This window comes from Pleurodeles waltl, chromosome 11 (assembly GCF_031143425.1).
Source record: "Pleurodeles waltl isolate 20211129_DDA chromosome 11, aPleWal1.hap1.20221129, whole genome shotgun sequence".
Classification (NCBI taxonomy): domain Eukaryota; kingdom Metazoa; phylum Chordata; class Amphibia; order Caudata; family Salamandridae; genus Pleurodeles; species Pleurodeles waltl.
Genome location: NC_090450.1, coordinates 938,259,215 through 938,274,403, shown reverse-complemented (window position 1 = coordinate 938,274,403; position 15,189 = coordinate 938,259,215). Strand labels below are relative to the sequence as shown.

Sequence of the window (15,189 nt, the reverse complement as noted above, 5' to 3'; positions counted from 1 at the left end):
AGTGTAGCATATCTGGATAATATAGGTGTCTTTAGCTCCAGCTGGGAGAATCACCTGGTCTACCTAGGACAGTGGTCTTCAAACTTTTTTTGGCCACTCCCCCCCCCCCAGAAAACTTTTTTAGAGGTTGGGCCCTCCCTCCCCACCACTACCAGAGGACAATTTCTGTATGTTGGTACTCTGCATCATCAACAGCTATCACCACCTGCATATCCCAAATCATAGCTGGTTATATTTGGCAAATAATATTGAACATGTGTTTAGCAAACTGAAGATTTGTGACTGCCTATGGGCCTCACTTACAAGAATCGGATGCGCCGACATTGATGCGTCAGATTTCTTCTGTTTCCCTATGATCCCCTAACAACGTCATAGATCCTCTGTATTTACAATACAGAGCTCCATGGTGCACGTTTTCACAGATGCATCAGAAAGTGTGATGCATCTGTTGGCGCTGAGCTTACGCATTGTTGGACAAGATCCGTAAAATGACACTGCTCTAGCAATGTGAGGAGGCTCTCCTTGGAAAAACCCCAGCATCAATTTTACGCCTACTCTGAGCAGGCGGTACAGTTTTGACGCAGTGAAGTCTCAAAATGACAAAGTGAAATGTAAATTTAACTGCGTCAGAACTATGTGGCTTTCTCCCTGGTAAGGCCTACCCTGCATACATTATACCTGGGGAAGGTATAATGTGACGGAAAGCTTTACAAACTGACGCATTGGGCCCCGTGTGTCAGTTTGTAAATCTGCAGCAGTTCTGTGCACTGCTAACGTCACTGGTGCGCCCATAAAAAAATGATGCAGCAGTGGTGTAAAGGGCATGTTAATTAGGCCCACAATATCACGGTCCCCATACTTTTTTACGGACTTCAACCGCTGCTTCCAGTTTGTTGGTATAGTCACAGCAAAGTAGCAAACATAAATGCATACAGTATTCTCCAAAGTGTCGGTTCTGCTTTACACACACGAGCAGAAAATTGGTTAGCTGCTGGTGTGCTCTCTGACCTACTTGAAGCGATTCTTAGCAAAAATATCTCCTTCGACTGTTGAAGAGACATATAGGTCTTTGAAGTTACTACTTATATAAATAAGGGGGCAACATTGATGTTTTCTTATTGCCCCCTTTCTTCCCCTTAATATGAGTCCACCATTTCCCGAGTTTCTCATTTTACAGATGTTCTCCGGCACACTCTAAGATGTTTTCGAAACGACGAAACCAAAATTGTATTTTTTAAAGGTGTAAATGAAATGCAGCAAATGCAACTGTGTAGCTCAATGAAACGGCTCACCTGCAGTAAGTGCTGTATCGAAAAATGTAGTTTACCATTTACATTTCTTTCAATGATTACCATGCCTCCTTGGTAAACATTTGAAGACATGCTTTAAGAATTCGTGCTTCTTCCATTTCCACACCACATCGCTAGCAGCATGGACCCCATCTTCACATGAAGAGCATCAAACCTGTAACTAGGATGCAGCGCTACCTGTGCAACTATTTAGCATAAAATTTCCCAGAGTTCTCTGCTCGCCGGTATGGAATATTTGGGGCAGAGAGTGGACGGAACCTGATAAAACAATCCTAACAAAGTGTATTATTTTGCCTGTTAGAAGCCAGTGGAGGTGTAGTAATTCTTGGACAACTAAACGTTTCCTTGGTCTTTGTATCATGAGGTGGTACCCCGAGACGCACCTTTATTCGCCTTTTTATTGTTAGCTTTGCGCAGTGGCAGTATCGTAGCCAATGAGGTCTAACCGAGGCGCGATTATTGCTTATTGAAAACTTTACCCAATACCCCGCCATGACGATTTGAAATATAGTCGATATTGGCAATTTTTGACAGTCTCCAAGGAGACTGAATATTAATGTATAAAAATAAGATTTTTTTTAGTAGTTTATGTGAACGTGTTGGTGTCGGCTAGACCACACAGAGTTTATTTTCTTTTAGTTCACTGTTTTCGATTTAGTTTTAGTGTGTCGGAGTTTCTGCATCCGGCAGGCACTTTCAGGATGCTTTCGTCTTGATTAGTTTTCGTATTTCTGTTGGAAGCCGTTTGTTATCAACAGGATAATGCGGAGAAAGTTCGCTCAGACTGTATGCAGTGTTTGAAACAGAACGAGAGCTGACGAAGGTGTCGAGCGTGACTTTTAACGTTATATAAAGTGGCATATTTAGGAGCCCCTAGCGCCTCCTTGCTCCACATTTGCGTCCTTTTTTTTAGACGCAAATATACGCAAATGTGGCCCAACGAGGCCAAAAACGCCGCGCCGTTTTTTAAATGCGACGTTACCATGGTGGCGTTAGGGTGGCGTTCAGGGGCTCAAGATAAGTGGCAGCTCCACTTTTCATAAATCTGCCCCAAAGTGCATTTCTAAACCGCTTCAGGGCACTCAATTACAGATGTTACCGAGCTCAAGGACAGAGGCGTACCATCTATTGGTACAGCAGGTGCCCAGGGGGCCGCTTTAACCCTAATTTTTCCCGTATTTTATCATTCAAACAGCAACAAAAGGGCCCATTTCCTTCCTTGCACTAGGGACCATTTTTTCACCTGAGAGGGATGAAAAGCTATAAGGTATATTTGAGAGCCCCTAGCGCCACTTTAGTGCTGCCATAGCGTCATTTTTTTTTTACGCTAAGGCAGCGTTAAAGTGGCATTTTCCCCGGACCGTATTTACAAAGTGGCTCAATGCATGCATTGCACCACTTTGTAAACCCTTGCGTCATATTATGTATGGAAGGATGCAAGGAGGGCGTTCCTGCACTATTAGAGGCGTAAAAATGGCACAAAGGAATCTACGAGATTCCTTTGTGCCATTTTTACCTGCAATTTTTAACATTGTTAAAAAGAGGCTGACATTGGTTACAATGGGCCTCTGGGTGCTTTGCAGGGTTAGCGTCATTATTGTTTATGCTAATCCTGCAAAGCACCGGACTAGCGTAAAACATTATGAGGCTAGTCACCCTAACTACTGCCATGGTGCGCCGTATTTTAAATACGGCACTACCATGGTGGCGTGAGGGGGGCGTTAAGGTGCGCAGGAAAAATGACACTGCACCTAGTGCAAGCACAACTTTTCATAAATCTACCCCTGAGCGTGTATGCCCTGTTTGAATACTACGACAATGAGGTCACACAAAGATTCCTTGCATGTTTGCCTCGTCCAACTCAGCTACCAGATCCGGCACATGTGTAGACAGCACGAGCACAGGGCACAGAACGTACACAGCGGCATGTACCATGCACGCAATAAAACTTAGGGCCAGATTTATGAAAAGTGGAGCTGCACCCAGTGCAGTGTCACTTTTCTTGCACCTGTAGAAAAGCACCCTCTTTTTGGCATGGTTACCCCCATTTTTTGCCTAATGTCAGTGTGTTTTTAACTGTGTTCACTGGGATCCTGCTAACTAAGACCCCCAGTGACTGTGCTCTCTTTCTCTAAATTCAGTTGTTCATGGTCTTTTTCACTCCATAATTGGTATACTGGTGCCCCCATGTAAGTTCCTAGTATATAGTACCCACGTACCCAGGGCACTGCGGCACCAGGTGTCCCACATGGGCTGCAGCATGTATTATGCCACTCATGGGAGCCCATGCAAAATCTCTCTGCAGGCCTGCCATTGCAGCCTGCGTGGAAGGGTGCGTGCACTCTTTTTACTACAGGTCACTGAAGCAGGTTACTGTAAGTCACCCCTATGGCAGGCCCTCCTAGCCCAGAGGGCAGGGTGCATGTACCTGTGTGTGAGGGTGCCCCTGAATGAGCTGAGGTGCCCCCACAAACTCCAGCTCCATTTTCCTGGACTTTGTGAGTGCGGGTAAGCCATTTTACCTGTGTACTGGACATAGGCCACTACCTATGTCCGGCTACATAATGGTAACTCCAAACCCAGGCATGCTTGGTATCAAACATGTTGAAATCATACCCCAATACTGTTCCCAGTATTGGTTGTATGATCCCATGCACTGTGGGGGCTCCTTTGTGGACCCCCCAGTTTTGCTCCTACCAGTTTGCAAGGTCTTCCTGGGCAGCCTCGCTGCTGCCACCCTCCAGACAGGTTTCTGCCCTCCTGCTGCTTGAGCAGCTCAAGCCCAGGAAGGCAGAACACAGGATTTCCTTTGGGAGTGGGATTGGGAGATAACCCCTCTCCCTTTGGAAATAGGTGTTACAGGGCTTGGGAGGGGTAGCCTCCCCAAGCCACAGGTATGCTTTGAAAGGCACATTTGGTGCCCTTCTTGCAGAAACTGGTTGGCACCAGTCCAGGGATACCAGTCCCTGCTATGGTGCGAAACTGGACAATGTAAAGGGGAGTGACCACTCCCCTGTTTATCACCACCCCAGAGCTCCTACAGGGGATCACTTGGTTCTGCCATCTTGAATCCAGGATGGGCGAGAGGCCCCTGGGAGCATCTGAGTGGCAAGGTCAGGCAGGTGACGTCACAGCCCCCTCCTGATAGGTGGTCACCCTGCTAGGTGACCAATCCCCCTTTTAGGGCTATATAGGGTCTCCCTCTTGGGCGGGTCCTCAGATTCGACGTGCAAGATTCCAACAGGACTCCTCTGCAATGTTTACTTTTACTTCTGGCCACTGGAACCGCAACTGGACTCCACAGGAACCGACAATCTGCAGCTCCAGTGACGACTTTGCCTCTGCAACATTGTTTCTCTGGCTCCTCCCAGCTCCTGCAACATTTCCCTGGCTGTGCACCCTCTGAGGGTGGTAAGTCATCAGTCTGCACAAAAGAAGTAAGAAGGAATCTCGCTTGGAGTGAAGGAGTCACTCCCCAGTATATGCAGCCACCAACGGCTCGACAACCAGCCACGTGGCCTCTCTCCTGCAACTCTGTGTGCATCCTGCAACCCAGGTGGTGGTCTGAAGTTGTCCCCTTGGTCCTCTCTAACAGATGCCTATCTTTGGAGTGGGTGAGTCTTTGCCCCTCCTTGCATGACAGTACTCCTGTGCACCACGACTCTAGCAGCTACCAAGGCTTGTTGGCTCTTCATCCAAGGAATCTTCAGGCTCCATGTAGTCCTGTCCTCCAGCTCTCGTCTCTGACATGGACAGTCTCCTTCCTGCTACTCCAGTGATTTGGAACTCTCTGCCAGGTGTGCTGAGTGGGCCTCACCGCGACTCCTGTTCTTGCTGCCAGCGGGTCGCCTGTGGGGCCTCCATCTTCGTCTCAAGACTCTTCTAGTTCGTGGGGGTCACCTGGGACTCCCCTCCATGGGTTGAGTCCCCTCTGACTCTCCTGGTCCCCAGCATTTCTACAAACTTTTTTTTTAGGAACTCTTGCCATTGCCAAGTCTTGTTAGTGGTTTTCCCTCACCACTTATGTGCTGCATCTCTCCTCGCGATGTGGAACACCGACTGCATCACTCCTGGAACTCCTCTTCTGCTCTTGTGCTGCACAGCCGGCTCCTGTCCTTCCTCGTCAACCTGGTTCAGCATCACCAGAAGGGTGGGTAGTGGCTCCTGACCCAACAGGACACTCCAACTGGAACTGGACTGCTCCCCTTCTTTTGCAGGTCCTCTTCTGGCAGACTCCATCTTCAGTTTCTTCCAGTCTTGCTTGGGTCTTGCATTGTCCTTCTGCAAAGTTTCTCTGTGGGTTTGGGTGAAAAACAGGTAATTACCTCTCTTCTCCAGGTCGCTGGGGGTCACTCTTGTATTTACCTATTGGGGTCCCAAGTGCGTTCAGCTCCCCTCTACAGGTCTTACTCACCTGGGTGGGGGTCCGACCTTCACATTCCACTTTTTTAATACATGGCTTGTTCTCCCCCTAGGGTTCCTGTTGCATACTGTTCTTTCACTGTTTTCTATTGCATTTCAATGCCTTTTCCTATGTACCAGTGTGTATATATAATTGTGTTTACTCACCTGCTAACAGAGCATAACCTATATAGTAATTTAGTATTGATGTTACCAAATAAAGTACCTTTATTTTTGTAACACTGTGTGGTTCTTTCATGTGTGTAAGTGTTGTGTGACTACAGTGGTATTGCATAAGCTTTGCATGTCTCCTAGATAAGCCTGGCCTGCTCATCCACAGATACCTATAGAGAGCCTGGCTTCCTGGACACTGCCTACACTACACTAATAGGGATACCTCGACCTGGTATAGGGTGAGAACACCTTAGGCATATACCACACACCAGGCCAGCTTCCTACATTGGTGGTCTAGCGTCGGGATAAGCACTTGCAATTGCCTTACCACTCTGCCACTGGGTACTTTCCACAGGAAAGGCTAGTACTGTTAGGTACACAATACATCTAGTATTAGGGATCTAGTCTCCTGAGTTTGGGTAAGCTAGGGGTTGGTATAGCCCTTGCTCCAAACTTTGCTGGGAGCCTAGTGCTAGAGTAGTTAGGGACTCTACACCACTCTAGCTAGCTGACATGTCTTCAGCAGAGCATACCTCTCAGCCCATGGATTCTCCCTATGAGAACCGGACCTTCCAAGAACTTAGGGAGATATGTGCTGAGAGAAAGCTGAAGACAGGGAGAAATCCCAATAAATTCTACTTCTGGGCCTGCTCCTCCAGGATGGCCAGGAACATGCTGGTAGCCAGGAGGTGAGGAGGAAGAAGGAGAGTCTGACCGTCCAGTGCTAGAAAAAGATGATTTAGCCACTGAGGTGGGTCAGGAAGTACCCAAGGAGGATCAGGAAACGTCTAGACACACCCACAGTCCTGTCAGGAGCACTGTTAGCAGTTTAAAGGGGGGTCACACCAGTAGGTCCACCTTTGTCCATAGAGGGCTGGTTGAGAGGGTGTCCAAGAATAGGAATAGATCCTCCTCTGCCCACTCTCACATCTCCTTGATATCTGAGGGAACCCACTGCTCAACTTCAGGGGAAGAATCCCTAGGCAGGGAACTCAGGCAACTGAGAATAGAGGAAGCCAAGCTGAGGCTGCAGTAGCAACAGCTAGCCTTAGATAGGGAGGCCTTGGCAGTGGAGAGAGAAATGCAGGGGTTGGGGTTAGGACCCCTATATGGCAGACGTACTAGTTTCAGGGACAACAGGGTCAAGGAGGACTCTTTCGACTCTAGGAACCTGAACAAAGTAGTCCCACCTTACAAGATGGGTGATGACATGTACAAGTGGTTCACTGGTCTGGGGAGGGCCGGTAAGGTACAGCGGGTCCCTCAGAGGCAGTGGGCAGCTATTTTGTGGCTCTCCTTCTCTGACAAGGGTATGGACAGACTCCTCACAGTCAGAGAAGAAGATGCAGACAACCACACAGTTTTAAAATCTGCACTTTTAGGTGCCCTTGGTCTGACTACTGAACAATATGGAATCAAGATGAGAGAGACCAGGGAAGAGTCCTCACAGAATTGGGTTGATTTTGTGGCCTGTTCCTTGAAGGCCCTGGAAGGCTAATTGCATGGGAGCAAAGTCAATGATTATCAGGGCTTATACAGCCTAATCTTAAGAGAGCACATTTTGAATAATTGCGTGTCTGATCAGCTGCATCAGTACCTGGTGGACTATGATCTGACCTCTCCCCAAGAACTGGGTAAGAAGGCAGACAAGTGGGTCAGCACCAGGGTGAGTAGGAAGGCTCACACAGTGGGTGACCACAAAATGAAGGAAGCAGGTTAGTCTCAGTATAAGTGTGGGGACAAAGATTAAAAAAAGTCTTCATCAGCCCACAAAACCCATCTGGTGATGGGAACAAATCCTCCTCTTCCTCTTCCTACTACAAAAAGCCTTGGTGTTATGTTTACAAAAACAAAGGCCGTAGGGCAGGGGAGAGCTCCTGCCCTATGAAAGGCACCACTAAGTCTTCCACCACCACTACCCCCACTTGTACTTCTAGTTCCCCTCACAATAGCAGTAGCGGTGGGACTACTAACAGTAGTCAATCTAAGAGTGTATCTGGGCTCACCTTAGAGTCTGTAGTGGGGTCTGGGCTAGTTAGAGAGACCACTGAGGCTGTCTTGGTCCCTGCTGGGGGCATTGACTTTGCCACCCTTGTTGCCTGTCCCCTTAATATGGGTATGTACAATCAGCATCCCCTCATAAATGGTGGTGAGGCTGAGGCCTACAGGGACACAGGTGCCAGGCTCACTATGGTGACTGAAAACTGGTGTCTCCTGAGCACCACCTACTTGGTCACACGTAATAAGTGGCTGACATTCAGAACAAGACCTTGTTCCACCTCATGGCAGTTATTGATTTCAGCTGGGTGGGTGGGTGGGGGGAGGGGGGTGTTACAGGTCCTAAAAAGGTTGTGATTTCCTCAGACCTAACTGTAGAATGTCTACTAGGGGACGACTTGGAGACCTCAGCTTTGGCAGAGGTGGAATTGGAGGTGCACACAGCAATGCTGAGCATCCAGGGCATATCTATGCCCTTACCAGAGCACAGGCTAAGAAGCAAAAAGAGCAAGGAACCTTGGATCCTGGAACAATGGCCTAAGAGCTTCCTAAATCCAAGGGCAGGAACTGTAAGAAGTTATGCCCTACTCCAGCCGCCAGTGAGGATTCAACTCTTGAGGGTTCAGAATCCACTCCCTGGGTGGAACCTACACCAGAGGAGCTTCAAGCTGACACAGCTGAACTCTTGGGTGCAGGGGGGCCACCAGGGATGAGCTCAGTAGGGAACACCAAGTTTATCCAACACTGGAGAGCTTGAGGCAGCAAGCTGCAGCACAACAGGCAGGGGATGTCAGTGGCACCCATAAGGTGTACTGGGAATACAGACTCCTTTATTCAGAGTCCAGGGATCTCAAAGTTGGTGCCACCAGAAGATTGGTGATCCCTCTGAAATGTAGGGAATTTCTGTTGACCCTTGCACATGACATTCCCCTGGCAGATCACTTGGGGCAAAGTAAGACTTAGGACAGGCTTGTCCCGCACTTTCACTGGCCCCACATGTCAGAAGACACAAATGTGTTTTCTCGCTCCTCTGTCACTTGTCAAGACAGGTGGCAACCCAAAGGCCCCCCTCACTTCCACTTCCAGTGGTTTTGGTTCCCTTTGAGAGGGTTGGGGTAGATATTGTTGACCTCTTAAACCCTCCATCAGTCTCTGGGAACTGATGTATACTGGTGGTAGTGGACAATGGCACCAGGTAACCGGAGTCCATTCCTCTTAGGACCACTACAGCTCCTGCAGAGGCCAAAGCCCTCCTCATTATCTTTTCAAGGGCGGGCTTTCCAAAAGAAGTGGTATCAGACAGAGGTGCAAACTTCATGTCTGTATACCTGAAAGCCACGTGGAAGGAACGTGGTGTGACTTACAAGTTCACCACCCCTTACCATCCCCAGACAAATGGCTTAGTAGAGAGATTTAATAAAACTCTCAAGGGTTTGATAATGGGGCTCTCTGAAAAACTCCGCAGGAGATGGAATGTCCTATTACCATGCCTTCTCTTTCCCAACAGGGAGGACCCTCAGAAGGGTGTGGACTACGGCCCATTTCAAGTTCTGTTTGGGCACCCTGTTAGAGATCCCCTTGCTTTTGTTAGGTAACGCTGGGGACAACCTCTCAGGCCCCCAAACAAGACATAGTGGACTATGTGCTTGGCCTCAGATCAAGGATGGCTGAGTACATGAAGAGGGCTACTAAAAACCTTCAGGCCAGCCAGGAACTCGGGAAGCAATGGCATGACCAGAAGGCTGTCCTAACTGTCTACCAGCCAGGACAGGAAGTGTGTGTCCTGGAGCTTGTGGCTCTCAGGGCACTCCAGGCAAAGTGGAGTGGTGCCCACACCATTGAGGAGAGAAAAGGGGGGGTCAGCTACCTGGTAGACATTGGCACTCCCGGAAGCCCCCATAACCCCTATTATGATAGATCAGACATGGCTCTGCTCATGGCTACTGATGAGCGACAGGAAGAGGAAAGAGACCCTCTCCCTGACCTCTTCTCCCACAATACAACTGATGGCTCAATTGATGGGGTAGTCCTTTCTGTCTGCCTCTCTGAGTCCCAAAAGGAGGACTGTAGAAACATCCTAGGGCAGTTCTCAGAACTCTTCTCCCTGACACCTGGTCAGACCACACGGTGTAAACACACCATTGACAAAAGAGACAGTTTGCCTGTGAATAGCAAAATTTACAGACAACCTGACCATGTGAGGGAGTGCATCAAATCTGAAGTTCAGAAGGTGCTAGACCTAGGGGTTATTGAGCCCTCAGATAGCCCTTGTCCAGCCCTGTAGTGCGTGTCCCAAAACCTCACTCCCGAGATGGAAAAAGAGAAATTAGGTTTTGTGTTGACTACAGAGGTCTCAAAACAGTTAAAAAACACTGATGCTCATCCTATATCTAGGGCAGATGACAAGTATCTGAGCACCTTTGACTTGACTGCTGGCTACTGGCAGATCAAGTTGGCAGATGATGTTAAACCCAAAACAGCATTTTCCACCCCTAGTGGGTATTATCACTTTACAGTGATGCCCTTTGGGTGAAAATTGCACCTGCCACATTTCAGAGGCTGGTTTATAAAGTTCTACAGGGGTTGGAAAGCTTCAGTGTAGCATATCTGGATAATATAGGTGTCTTTAGCTCCAGCTGGGAGAATCACCTGGTCTACCTAGGACAGTGGTCTTCAAACTTTTTTTGGCCACTCCCCCCCCCCCCCCAGAAAACTTTTTTAGAGGTTGGGCCCTCCCTCCCCACCACTACCAGAGGACAATTTCTGTATGTTGGTACTCTGCATCATCAACAGCTATCACCACCTGCATATCCCAAATCATAGCTGGTTATATTTGGCAAATAATATTGAACATGTGTTTAGCAAACTGAAGATTTGTGACTGCCTATGGGCCTCACTTACAAGAATCGGATGCGCCGACATTTATGCGTCAGATTTCTTCTGTTTCCCTATGATCCCCTAACAACGTCATAGATCCTCTGTATTTACAATACAGAGCTCCATGGTGCACGTTTTCACAGATGCATCAGAAAGTGTGATGCATCTGTTGGCGCTGAGCTTACGCATTGTTGGACAAGATCCGTAAAATGACACTGCTCTAGCAATGTGAGGAGGCTCTCCTTGGAAAAACCCCAGCATCAATTTTACGCCTACTCTGAGCAGGCGGTACAGTTTTGACGCAGTGAAGTCTCAAAATGACAAAGTGAAATGTAAATTTAACTGCGTCAGAACTATGTGGCTTTCTCCCTGGTAAGGCCTACCCTGCATACATTATACCTGGGGAAGGTATAATGTGACGGAAAGCTTTACAAACTGACGCATTGGGCCCCGTGTGTCAGTTTGTAAATCTGCAGCAGTTCTGTGCACTGCTAACGTCACTGGTGCGCCCATAAAAAAATGATGCAGCAGTGGTGTAAAGGGCATGTTAATTAGGCCCACAATATCACGGTCCCCATACTTTTTTACGGACTTCAACCGCTGCTTCCAGTTTGTTGGTATAGTCACAGCAAAGTAGCAAACATAAATGCATACAGTATTCTCCAAAGTGTCGGTTCTGCTTTACACACACGAGCAGAAAATTGGTTAGCTGCTGGTGTGCTCTCTGACCTACTTGAAGCGATTCTTAGCAAAAATATCTCCTTCGACTGTTGAAGAGACATATAGGTCTTTGAAGTTACTACTTATATAAATAAGGGGGCAACATTGATGTTTTCTTATTGCCCCCTTTCTTCCCCTTAATATGAGTCCACCATTTCCCGAGTTTCTCATTTTACAGATGTTCTCCGGCACACTCTAAGATGTTTTCGAAACGACGAAACCAAAATTGTATTTTTTAAAGGTGTAAATGAAATGCAGCAAATGCAACTGTGTAGCTCAATGAAACGGCTCACCTGCAGTAAGTGCTGTATCGAAAAATGTAGTTTACCATTTACATTTCTTTCAATGATTACCATGCCTCCTTGGTAAACATTTGAAGACATGCTTTAAGAATTCGTGCTTCTTCCATTTCCACACCACATCGCTAGCAGCATGGACCCCATCTTCACATGAAGAGCATCAAACCTGTAACTAGGATGCAGCGCTACCTGTGCAACTATTTAGCATAAAATTTCCCAGAGTTCTCTGCTCGCCGGTATGGAATATTTGGGGCAGAGAGTGGACGGAACCTGATAAAACAATCCTAACAAAGTGTATTATTTTGCCTGTTAGAAGCCAGTGGAGGTGTAGTAATTCTTGGACAACTAAACGTTTCCTTGGTCTTTGTATCATGAGGTGGTACCCCGAGACGCACCTTTATTCGCCTTTTTATTGTTAGCTTTGCGCAGTGGCAGTATCGTAGCCAATGAGGTCTAACCGAGGCGCGATTATTGCTTATTGAAAACTTTACCCAATACCCCGCCATGACGATTTGAAATATAGTCGATATTGGCAATTTTTGACAGTCTCCAAGGAGACTGAATATTAATGTATAAAAATAAGATTTTTTTTGGTAGTTTATGTGAACGTGTTGGTGTCGGCTAGACCACACAGAGTTTATTTTCTTTTAGTTCACTGTTTTCGATTTAGTTTTAGTGTGTCGGAGTTTCTGCATCCGGCAGGCACTTTCAGGATGCTTTCGTCTTGATTAGTTTTCGTATTTCTGTTGGAAGCCGTTTGTTATCAACAGGATAATGCGGAGAAAGTTCGCTCAGACTGTATGCAGTGTTTGAAACAGAACGAGAGCTGACGAAGGTGTCGAGCGTGACTTTTAACGTTATATAAAGTGGTATATTTAGGAGCCCCTAGCGCCTCCTTGCTCCACATTTGCGTCCTTTTTTTTAGACGCAAATGTGGCCCAACGAGGCCAAAAACGCCGCGCCGTTTTTTAAATGCGACGTTACCATGGTGGCGTTAGGGTGGCGTTCAGGGGCTCAAGAAAAGTGGCAGCTCCACTTTTCATAAATCTGCCCCAAAGTGCATTTCTAAAGCGCTTCAGGGCACTCAATTACAGATGTTACCGAGCTCAAGGACAGAGGCGTACCATCTATTGGTACAGCAGGTGCCCAGGGGGCCGCTTTAACCCTAATTTTTCCCGTATTTTATCATTCAAACAGCAACAAAAGGGCCCATTTCCTTCCTTGCACTAGGGACCTTTTTTTCACCTGAGAGGGATGAAAAGCTATAAGGTATATTTGAGAGCCCCTAGCGCCACTTTAGTGCTGCCATAGCGTCATTTTTTTTTTACGCTAAGGCAGCGTTAAAGTGGCATTTTCCCCGGACCGTATTTACAAAGTGGCTCAATGCATGCATTGCACCACTTTGTAAACCCTTGCGTCATATTATGTATGGAAGGATGCAAGGAGGGCGTTCCTGCACTAGGAGAGGCATAAAAATGGCACAAAGGAATCTACGAGATTCCTTTGTGCCATTTTTACCTGCAATTTTTAACATTGTTAAAAAGAGGCTGACATTGGTTACAATGGGCCTCTGGGTGCTTTGCAGGGTTAGCGTCATTATTGTTTATGCTAATCCTGCAAAGCACCGGACTAGCGTAAAAAATTATGAGGCTAGTCACCCTAACTACTGCCATGGTGCGCCGTATTTTAAATACGGCACTACCATGGTGGCGTGAGGGGGGCGTTAAGGTGCGCAGGAAAAATGACACTGCACCTAGTGCAAGCACAACTTTTCATAAATCTACCCCTGAGCGTGTATGCCCTGTTTGAATACTACGACAATGAGGTCACACAAAGATTCCTTGCATGGTTGCCTCGTCCAACTCAGCTACCAGATCCGGCACATGTGTAGACTGCACGAGCACAGGGCACAGAACGTACACAGCGGCATGTACCATGCACGCAATAAAACTTAGGGCCAGATTTATGAAAAGTGGAGCTGCACCCAGTGCAGTGTCACTTTTCTTGCACCTGTAGAAAAGCACCCTCTTTTTGGCATGGTTACCCCCATTTTTTGCCTAATGTCAGTGTGTTTTTAACTGTGTTCACTGGGATCCTGCTAACTAAGACCCCCAGTGACTGTGCTCTCTTTCTCTAAATTCAGTTGTTCATGGTCTTTTTCACTCCATAATTGGTATACTGGTGCCCCCATGTAAGTTCCTAGTATATAGTACCCACGTACCCAGGGCACTGCGGCACCAGGAGTCCCACATGGGCTGCAGCATGTATTATGCCACTCATGGGAGCCCATGCAAAATCTCTCTGCAGGCCTGCCATTGCAGCCTGCGTGGAAGGGTGCGTGCACTCTTTTTACTACAGGTCACTGAAGCAGGTTACTGTAAGTCACCCCTATGGCAGGCCCTCCTAGCCCAGAGGGCAGGGTGCATGTACCTGTGTGTGAGGGTGCCCCTGAATGAGCTGAGGTGCCCCCACAAACTCCAGCTCCATTTTCCTGGACTTTGTGAGTGCGGGTAAGCCATTTTACCTGTGTACTGGACATAGGCCACTACCTATGTCCGGCTACATAATGGTAACTCCAAACCCAGGCATGCTTGGTATCAAACATGTTGAAATCATACCCCAATACTGTTCCCAGTATTGGTTGTATGATCCCATGCACTGTGGGGGCTCCTTCGTGGACCCCCCAGTTTTGCTCCTACCAGTTTGCAAGGTCTTCCTGGGCAGCCTCGCTGCTGCCACCCTCCAGACAGGTTTCTGCCCTCCTGCTGCTTGAGCAGCTCAAGCCCAGGAAGGCAGAACACAGGATTTCCTTTGGGAGTGGGATTGGGAGATAACCCCTCTCCCTTTGGAAATAGGTGTTACAGGGCTTGGGAGGGGTAGCCTCCCCAAGCCACAGGTATGCTTTGAAAGGCACATTTGGTGCCCTTCTTGCAGAAACTGGTTGGCACCAGTCCAGGGATACCGGTCCCTGCTATGGTGCGAAACTGGACAATGTAAAGGGGAGTGACCACTCCCCTGTTTATCACCACCCCAGAGCTCCTACAGGGGATCACTTGGTTCTGCCATCTTGAATCCAGGATGGGCGAGAGGCCCCTGGGAGCATCTGAGTGGCCAGGTCAGGCAGGTGACGTCACAGCCCCCTCCTGATAGGTGGTCACCCTGCTAGGTGACCAATCCCCCTTTTAGGGCTATATAGGGTCTCCCTCTTGGGCGGGTCCTCAGATTCGACGTGCAAGATTCCAACAGGACTCCTCTGCAATGTTTACTTTTACTTCTGGCCACTGGAACCGCAACTGGACTCCACAGGAACCGACAATCTGCAGCTCCAGTGACGACTTTGCCTCTGCAACATTGTTTCTCTGGCTCCTCCCAGCTCCTGCAACATTTCCCTGGCTGTGCACCCTCTGAGG

General features: G+C 47.9%; 2 non-coding genes across 2 annotated transcripts; both read left to right on the top strand.

The window, feature by feature from the left end:
* The first annotated feature begins 1,715 nt into the window (after nt 1-1,715).
* Nucleotides 1,716-1,856, top strand: LOC138266693 (U4 spliceosomal RNA). The gene has a single exon (XR_011199626.1). It is a non-coding gene; the product is annotated as a U4 spliceosomal RNA (small nuclear RNA).
* Nucleotides 1,857-12,196: 10,340 nt separating this feature from the next.
* Nucleotides 12,197-12,337, top strand: LOC138266692 (U4 spliceosomal RNA). Its single transcript, XR_011199625.1, has one exon. It is a non-coding gene; the product is annotated as a U4 spliceosomal RNA (small nuclear RNA).
* Nucleotides 12,338-15,189: the final 2,852 nt, after the last annotated feature.